Here is a 7,807-nt window from a genome sequence, read left to right as displayed (position 1 = left end):
CGAAATCTGCCCTATCAACACGAAGCGTTTCTTCAGCCAAAGAGACCTCGTCCCAAAGAATTCCCCTCTCTTGGAGGACTTCTCCAAGCACTTCCTTCCCCAGGGAATGGTACCCACCCCATTCAAGACTTCCCATCCCAAGGCTTTTGCTTCCCAGGGATTTCCTTCCTAGGGAACATTGCCCATTTCCTAGCCCAATGGCTTCCCACCCCAAGGAAGTCTTCCCATGCTGTAGCCCCGAAATGCCCCCAGAGGGCACCTGGCAGCTACTGGGAAGGAAATGAGCTCTGTCATGGTGAGCTAGCCGCTCAAGGCCCTGCTCTTTGGCCCAGGTGTCTGTGAGGCGGTGTTGGCAAGGAGTCCTGTTGTGAACATAAGAACATAACATAACAGAAGAACATAAAATCACATAAGAGAGAAAAAAATATAGAATAACAGAACGCGACATAAGAACATCAAACAAAGACAACTCTCATGATGTGGTCTGATAGGATGGAGGAGAAAGCAGAAATCCAGCAATGCTGTCTTTCCTACTCCTCAAAACCAATTCCGTTGACAACTGGGAATGCTTCCAGCTGGAAAAAAATGCCAGAATGAAGTGGAGGACTCCTTGCCATCACTGTGTTTCTGGAGCACACCTCTACCTTTCTGTCCAACAGGGGGTTCTTCTTGGGAGATAATTGCCCAACAAGAAAAAACACAACCAAAGCCAGAGGACCCATCTCCGCAACAAGACGATAAATAGAAAAGACATCTCTAGATGCAGACCCCAGAGCTCCAATTCACTATGTCCCACTAGTGGAAGATATTTTCTAGGCTTTGTTTTTAAGGCCACTGGCTGCCTCCTCCCTTATGCTGCCCATTCTCCCTGTTGTCCTGTCTTCTTTCTCCTGCATTGCTTCCTTTCCTTGGTGGACCTTGCTGAGCTCTTTGATGTTTTGTTGTATATATATGTATGAAGACATAAAACTGTTAGAGAGTGTCGAAAGAAGGGCAACAAACAAGAGGGTCTCTTTTAAGAGGGGGATTGAGGTTTGTGGCAAGGTTTTGGTAGCAATTTAGGGGCTGCACTGTGCTGGACACAGCAACAGACGCACCATAAGCCAAAGTCAGACAATAAGCCAAGGTGTGTTCACGTGTGGTTTACGTGTGGTTTACGTATAGAAGAAAGTTTTCGCCTATTGGTGAGTATACTGCAGATTTGCTGCATTGATCTAAATTAAATAGCAAGATAAGTGATGGCATCGTAGGCTGGGAAAATATTTCTAGAGTATTAGCGCATTTTGAGCATCATTTTAACTGTTTATGCAAACATGAAGATTATTAAAATCAGTGTTTATTTATGTCTGTATGTAAACAGGTGATCATGTTGTATAGCATGCAGTAAATGGTTTGTGAATGCTGCTTGAAGAATGAAAAGAGTAAGTCAGCTCCACAAGGAATAAATGAATTTTGTTCATTTGTGCAATGCAGAGATTAGAATTAGACCAACAGCATGGAACCAAAGTCTTGCTCTGTGCCTTTTATCTGTAGGACAGTTCATGGAGGCTTCAGCAGCCCTATCTGTTTTCTAGCACTCTGAAATGTCCTCTGTGGTGCTGCACCCAGTTGAAAGCCTGCACTGATTGTGATGAACTTTCCTAACAGGAGGCACGGGTCCTTCGTCGGACGCTGGCTGGGGATGTATGCTGCGATGCGGGCAGATGATGCTGGCCCAAGCACTGATCTGCAGACACTTAGGGAGAGGTGAGTGCTGGTCCTGAGGGAACTTCGGTATTGTCTGCAGACGCTTCTTCGTAAGTACTCCATTAAAAGCACAAACCCTGAATTTATTAGTGAGACTTTCTTTGATGCCCTGGTAACAGTTCCTAATGAATCAATTCATATTCAGCTGGGTGAAATCATCCCAGCCTGAAGCAGAGAAATAGGCATAGAAGGAGAACAAATGGGGAATCCTGTCGCCATTATTTTATAAACCTTTTAGTGTAACACCCAAGTTGAGGCCAAGGGAAAACCTGCCACCGTGGGACAGTGCTCTTACCCTTCTCTTCACTCCTCACTTGTCAGCAGCACGAGGTCCAAACCCCCCTGGTGCAAGCTCTTAAGCATGCATGTCACATCCCAGGATGCTGCCAGTGGAGTGTTTGGACTTTCTGTATGGATCTTATGTTGTTATTTAATGGGTGCTTAGAAATCCAACAAGGTCTAAACACAGCCTGTACTTTTAAATAATCTTGGAAGCTCAGAGATACTGGAATGGCTATCAACACGCAGCATGATCCGTCAGAATATGTTTGCAGTTGATGTTTTTGTTTTGTTTTATTTTCCCTGTTTTTACAATCTAGCCTATGATGATAAAGGGCAGCTTGATGATAAATAACAAGCTTGGAATTCTAGGAGCTCTACACAAAATGTAAATATTCAAGATGAATTGAAATGTCTTTTAACATCTCATTATAAAGCTTTCTGCTGTCTAGACATTTGATCAGTGTAATGAAAACGTCACCATTTTTTATTCTATATCAATTTTTCCTTTCAGATTGGCAATGGGAAAAACACAAAAAACAACCAGAAGAATATCACAGAATCCTACGATGCTTTCTCGACAGGAAGGCTTGCTGTTATTCAATCCACCAGATGGGTAAGAACAAACATAAACTTTCAGGTTTTTTCCACTGAAATTTCTACTGTGTTGAATCACTAATTTGCAGTATGTTAATTCATAATTTTAAAAAGTGGATGTGAAGACAATGTGTATGCTTATACAAAAATAAAAAGGTATGCAGATGGGCGCAAAGACTAGTAGTACAGAAACATTCCCTGAGACCTAAATAAAGCCATGTACTAGAATCTAGCTCTTGATAAACTCTGTAAGCCTTGGGTACCAGAGTCAGTAATGTTAGAACAGACAGTCTTGTAGCTTATTGCTGTAATTTGTAATAAAGGGCACTAACATTTGTTAACTTGTAATTCTCGTTATAGTTTAGAAGCCTTTTGTTTATTAAAGAAACTGGCACTCCCTAAGTTTTGAAAAGAGCATAGATTGAGAAAATAATTGTTATTGCTAAGTACAGATTGCAGTTACTCTAGAATGTTTGACAGTCACGGTATTTACTGTATATTGTTCCCACATTCTTTATGGTCTCATTTTTCTTTGATTTTGTGTACGTGTGTCTTTTTTTCACTATGAAAACAGCACAGGTGGGTGTTGGAGAGGGGAAGTCAATTGGAGAATGGTTTGGACCAAATACAGTTGCTCAAGTACTAAAGTAAGTGAGATCATACCAGTCTCATTCAGAACGTACTCCCCTGGGGCAGCCAAGAGAAGGCCCAGGCAGAGTTTTGAAGGCTGCATCTCCCCCTGTCCCACAGTCAGGAATGTACTTGCCATCTATTTACAAGTGCAGCATGGAATGTCATGCCACAGCTCGGTGTGCAGGTACTGAGTTGGGAATGGGTGACCTCTAAATTTTAATAAAGGAAGAGCCTGAGGAGAAGAAACTGCAGGAAAGTCTCCTGCTATGCCGTCTGCATGCCCTCACCAGTCACACCACAGATGTATATTCCTTTCTGCACAGTGGCACAGCTCTGGCAGGTCGAGAGTGCCACCGTGTAGGTCGGAGTGGTGGTGTGAAACATCAGAGAGAAGCCATCTCGGCTGAGGAGGGAACTGAGCTGCAATTCCTCCCTTTCTGAGCAGCAGTTCTGCCAGCAAGGCTACTGGATAAAGATGGGCAGCTCCTCATAGTCTGGGAGCCACACTGAAAGGAACTGAGGCTGCTCAGTTCTCCAGGGGTACGTGGAGGTGTCTTACCTCAGGCAGGGGCTAGGCTACAGGTCCTGCGAGCTCAGCAGCAAGTCTTTGACACCCTGGAACAGGCACATGATCTGAAGAGGGAGGGGAGCTGAAGCATGCCCTGGACTCCAGATCTTTCATGGCCAAGTTTTTCATGGTGAAACGCTCACCCCCATTTCTTTCTGGCTTATTTGAAACAGCTAATTCTGCCAGTGCAGCTTAAGAGTGTAGCTCCCTTCCCCAAAGGTTTGGATTTTGCAGAAGTGGACATAAAACTGTGTGCTGCTGTCTCCCACTGAAGTTTTGGTGCCCCAAACCCTTAGCTGATTTAGCTTTTAACGCCCCATTTCTGCTGTGCACGCAGGCTCAGGCAGAAGTAATTCCACTGAATTCAGTGGAATTTCTTAAGCAAAAAGTAATCTGCAAAACTGGCATAGGAATTTTTTTCTTTTCCAGATGAGAAAAGACACAACTGGGCAAGAACCCATTGCAGAGACTGTCGAGTGCAATAAAAAGTAATAAACTTGATGTAGTTGGACTGTTACTGTCACTGCACTTAGCAGTAAGACAAAACAGTTTGCACATGGTGCAGCGCATATGTTTTTCCTGGTACCACTCAGTACCTATTTTTCTAAAGATATTAAACATTTAATGTTTAAAGTTTTCTTTTTCTTATATGGAGACTTTAAAAAATGCAGAAAGAAATTATTTTTTAAGAAAAAAAAATAAATAAATCAAATGGTTCTGAGTGTAAAGCTACCCTTTTGATCCAACTAGTTTATATTAATTAGTACCTTAATGTTTTCTAGGAAGCTTGCTTTATTTGATGAATGGAATTCATTAGCAGTTTATGTATCTATGGGCAATACGGTGGTCATTGAAGACATCAGGAAGTGACACCTCATCAGTTTTCTGGTAACAGTTTCTGATTTGACTCCATTTGCCAGCATGTATCTAAACATGAACAAATACTTGGGGGGCCATGGCTTTGTCTTGCAAGGGTAAGAAGAGGGAAGAAGGACATACAAACTCAGTTGTGTTTTTTTGATCCCTGATGCCAACTTCGTGCTCACATCACTGGATGTGAAGAGCTCCTTGAAGAATTTCTACTGTCATCATTGCTGCCATTTCATTTCTCTGGCGTTTTATAGGCAAAGCTTGACACTATTAATAACATTAATAGGACATGTCACTGCAGTCTTAAATTGTCATCCCCCAATCATTTATCTAACGTCTCACTTGGACGTGCCAGCACATACTGTCTGCTAGAATCACTTCTACTAAATAGCTGTAATTGCCATGCCCGGCTTGTTTTGTCTTGGGTGCCCTATAAAGATCCCTGGCAAACTAGCTTAATTCACTACTGAGAGGAAGATCTGCTTTGTGTTCCTCTGTGCGTTGACTGATTTCTAGTTTTATTCCCGCAGAAAAAATGTGCCGGTGCCCTCCTCAGAGCAGCAGCGCGTCCCACAGCAGTGCACATTTGCACAGAAGTGCTCGTGGCCGAAGCAAGAAGGCAGGAGGACTCTGCACAGGCTGGAAAGCCCTCTTGCTTATTATACCTCTACGACTAGGGATAAATCACATAAATCCCGTATATATTGATGCATTTAAAGTAAGGTTTTCTTTCGATTCATTGCTCGTTACTGTCAAATAAGTTTGGGTATCTGTGATGTCAGTAAAGAAATGAATTACAATTTCCTTTATTCCTTTTGAACTCCTAGGAATGCTTTAAGATGCCACAGTCTTTGGGAGCAGTAGGAGGGAAACCAAATAATGCCTATTATTTCATAGGATTTTTAGGTAAGGAAAAAAGAAACTTATTCCAAATGTGCAGATGATCAAAAGAGAACATTTTTTGAAGGGGAAATAGTAAGGAGTCTAAGCGTGAACCTCTAGAAGTAAAGAAAGATGAGAATAGAATAAAATAAATGAAGAAGCATATCTAAAAGAGTTTAGAAACAGTATGAGATGATCCTTAACAGGAGCAGAAAGTTAACAGCAAAGCTAGGTGTAAAAATAAGTGATGACATCAACAAGAGCAACATACTGAGAATAGCTGATAGCATTTGACAAGTGTATTGGTCAAATGTCACTTTTATTTTCTTGTATTTCAAAACTGTTTCTGATAGCAGTATCTTTTTCACCTTTTGCATACCTTCTGTTATTAAGTATTGCTCTAATTAATTTAAAATGCATTCCTTCAGATTTCACCCCACTTTGGGCCAAAATTTTGCAACCCTATTTTGTCCTTTTGTAAAACCTAACCTGTTTTAGTTAGGCTTTTTTGTTCCAATTTCTGAATGAATGCCTAATGGGATTACAGATTGCATCTGTGAACATCCTGTACCTTTTAATCTGTCAAATGTTAGTGTTTACAACACTTGAGATTTAAAAAAAAAAAAAAAAAAAAAAAAGTACTGGATCTCACATGGAAAAATAAAAGTATGTGACAAAGATAGAACATAACCAACCAAAAAATTACAGTAATAGGTCACCAATAGGAAGTTATACTAAATACCCTGTGGGAAACGTTGTGTCTAACCCTTCCGATTCTCTTAAAGAATCCCTAGCTGGAAAGTCTAGATTATACTGACTGCGATGGCAATCTAATTTCTATTTTACAGTTCTGGACCAAGTGCTTATTAATGTCACTTGCTTATTTTTAACATACGGCTTTTACCCATCCAGGCAATGAGCTGATCTATCTGGACCCTCACACCACTCAAAGCTTTGTAGATTCAGAAGAAAATGGCACGGTTGACGATGAGAGTTTCCACTGCCAGGAAGCCCCACATAGAATGAAGATCATGAATTTGGACCCTTCAGTAGCTTTAGTAAGTGTCAGGAAATCTGGAATGCATGTACTTTACCTCAAAGTAATGTCTCTCTACATTGGTAAGGGCAGCAATGCATCTCCTTGAACAGAACCAAGATCACAAAGCTGTCTTCTGTGATCAACACATAGTAGTTTGTACATAACTACATGGAGAATCTTAGGGCAAGTGGGGAGCTGTCTGTACTGTAGGGAGCTTGCTTTGTTTTCTTTACTGAGCAGCTTTTACTTCTTTCAAGAGGCATTATAATGGTCAGAGCAAGGAACTGAAACAGGTTTACGTGTTTTATTCTATCACTACTTTATGTTTGGTCACCTCTAGACAAGTTACTTAAACTTACGTTATATCATAAGTTAAAAATGTTTAAGTGGAATTATTGTATTTCACCTCAAAGTACAAATACAAATGTATTATTTGTAATTCACCCAAAATGTCATGGGGGTACTGTGGTATTTGAAAAAATTGGATCTGATCCCATGCCAGTATCCTGTGATTGGGTGATTGGCAGTTGTCACCAGTGGGATGTGTTTCTAAAGCTTTAAACAATCTGTAAAGATACCGGTATCTGTCATTCATTGGTTGGTTAGGGTTAGGTTTAGGGTTAGGGTTAGGGTTAGGGTTAGGGTTAGGGTTAGGGTTAGGGGGTTAGGTTTATGGTTAGGGGTTAGGGTTAGGGGTAGGGTTAGGGTTAGGGTTAGGTTTTGGGTTAGTGTTAGGGTTAGGGTTAGAGGGTTAGGCTTAGGGTTAGGGGTAGGGTTAGGGTTAGGGTCAGGGTCAGAGTCAGAGTCAGGGTAAGCGTAGTGAGATCCTCTCCTGAGCCTATGTTATTTTCCAAAGATTGATTCACGGTTTTAAGTTTTCAGGGGTAGGGCACTAGGGTTGGGTTTCAGGGTAAGTATTCTCAGGGTTTATGTTTAGGATTTTAAGTTGTTTAGGTTTGGATTTTTAACGGTTAGTATTTTAGGGATTTGGGGGTTAAGGTTTTAAGTTTTTCAGGGTTAGTGTGTTAGGGTTTTAGAGTTTATGGGTTGTAGTGTTGAAAGGTTTTTTAGGGTTAGGGTCTTAGGGTTTTCTTTTTGGTCAATTATTTAGGGTTAGGGTTTTAAAATTTTATTTTTATTTATTTATTTATTTATTTATTTATTTATTTTTTCAGGTTAGGTTCTCCAGGGTT

At 40.9% G+C, this 7,807-nt stretch overlaps 1 long non-coding RNA gene across 1 annotated transcript; it reads left to right on the top strand.

Annotated features, from left to right (window-relative positions):
• Positions 1-4,603: 4,603 nt before the first annotated feature.
• Positions 4,604-6,612, top strand: LOC139998718 (uncharacterized). The gene is made up of 4 exons (XR_011803487.1): positions 4,604-4,711; positions 5,224-5,411; positions 5,521-5,599; positions 6,488-6,612. It is a non-coding gene; the product is annotated as an uncharacterized lncRNA (long non-coding RNA).
• Positions 6,613-7,807: the final 1,195 nt, after the last annotated feature.

Source organism: Anas platyrhynchos, chromosome 15 (genome assembly GCF_047663525.1).
Source record: "Anas platyrhynchos isolate ZD024472 breed Pekin duck chromosome 15, IASCAAS_PekinDuck_T2T, whole genome shotgun sequence".
Lineage (NCBI taxonomy): Eukaryota > Metazoa > Chordata > Aves > Anseriformes > Anatidae > Anas > Anas platyrhynchos.
The sequence above is the reverse complement of the archived record's forward strand: the minus strand, read 5'-3'. Positions and strand labels throughout refer to the sequence as shown.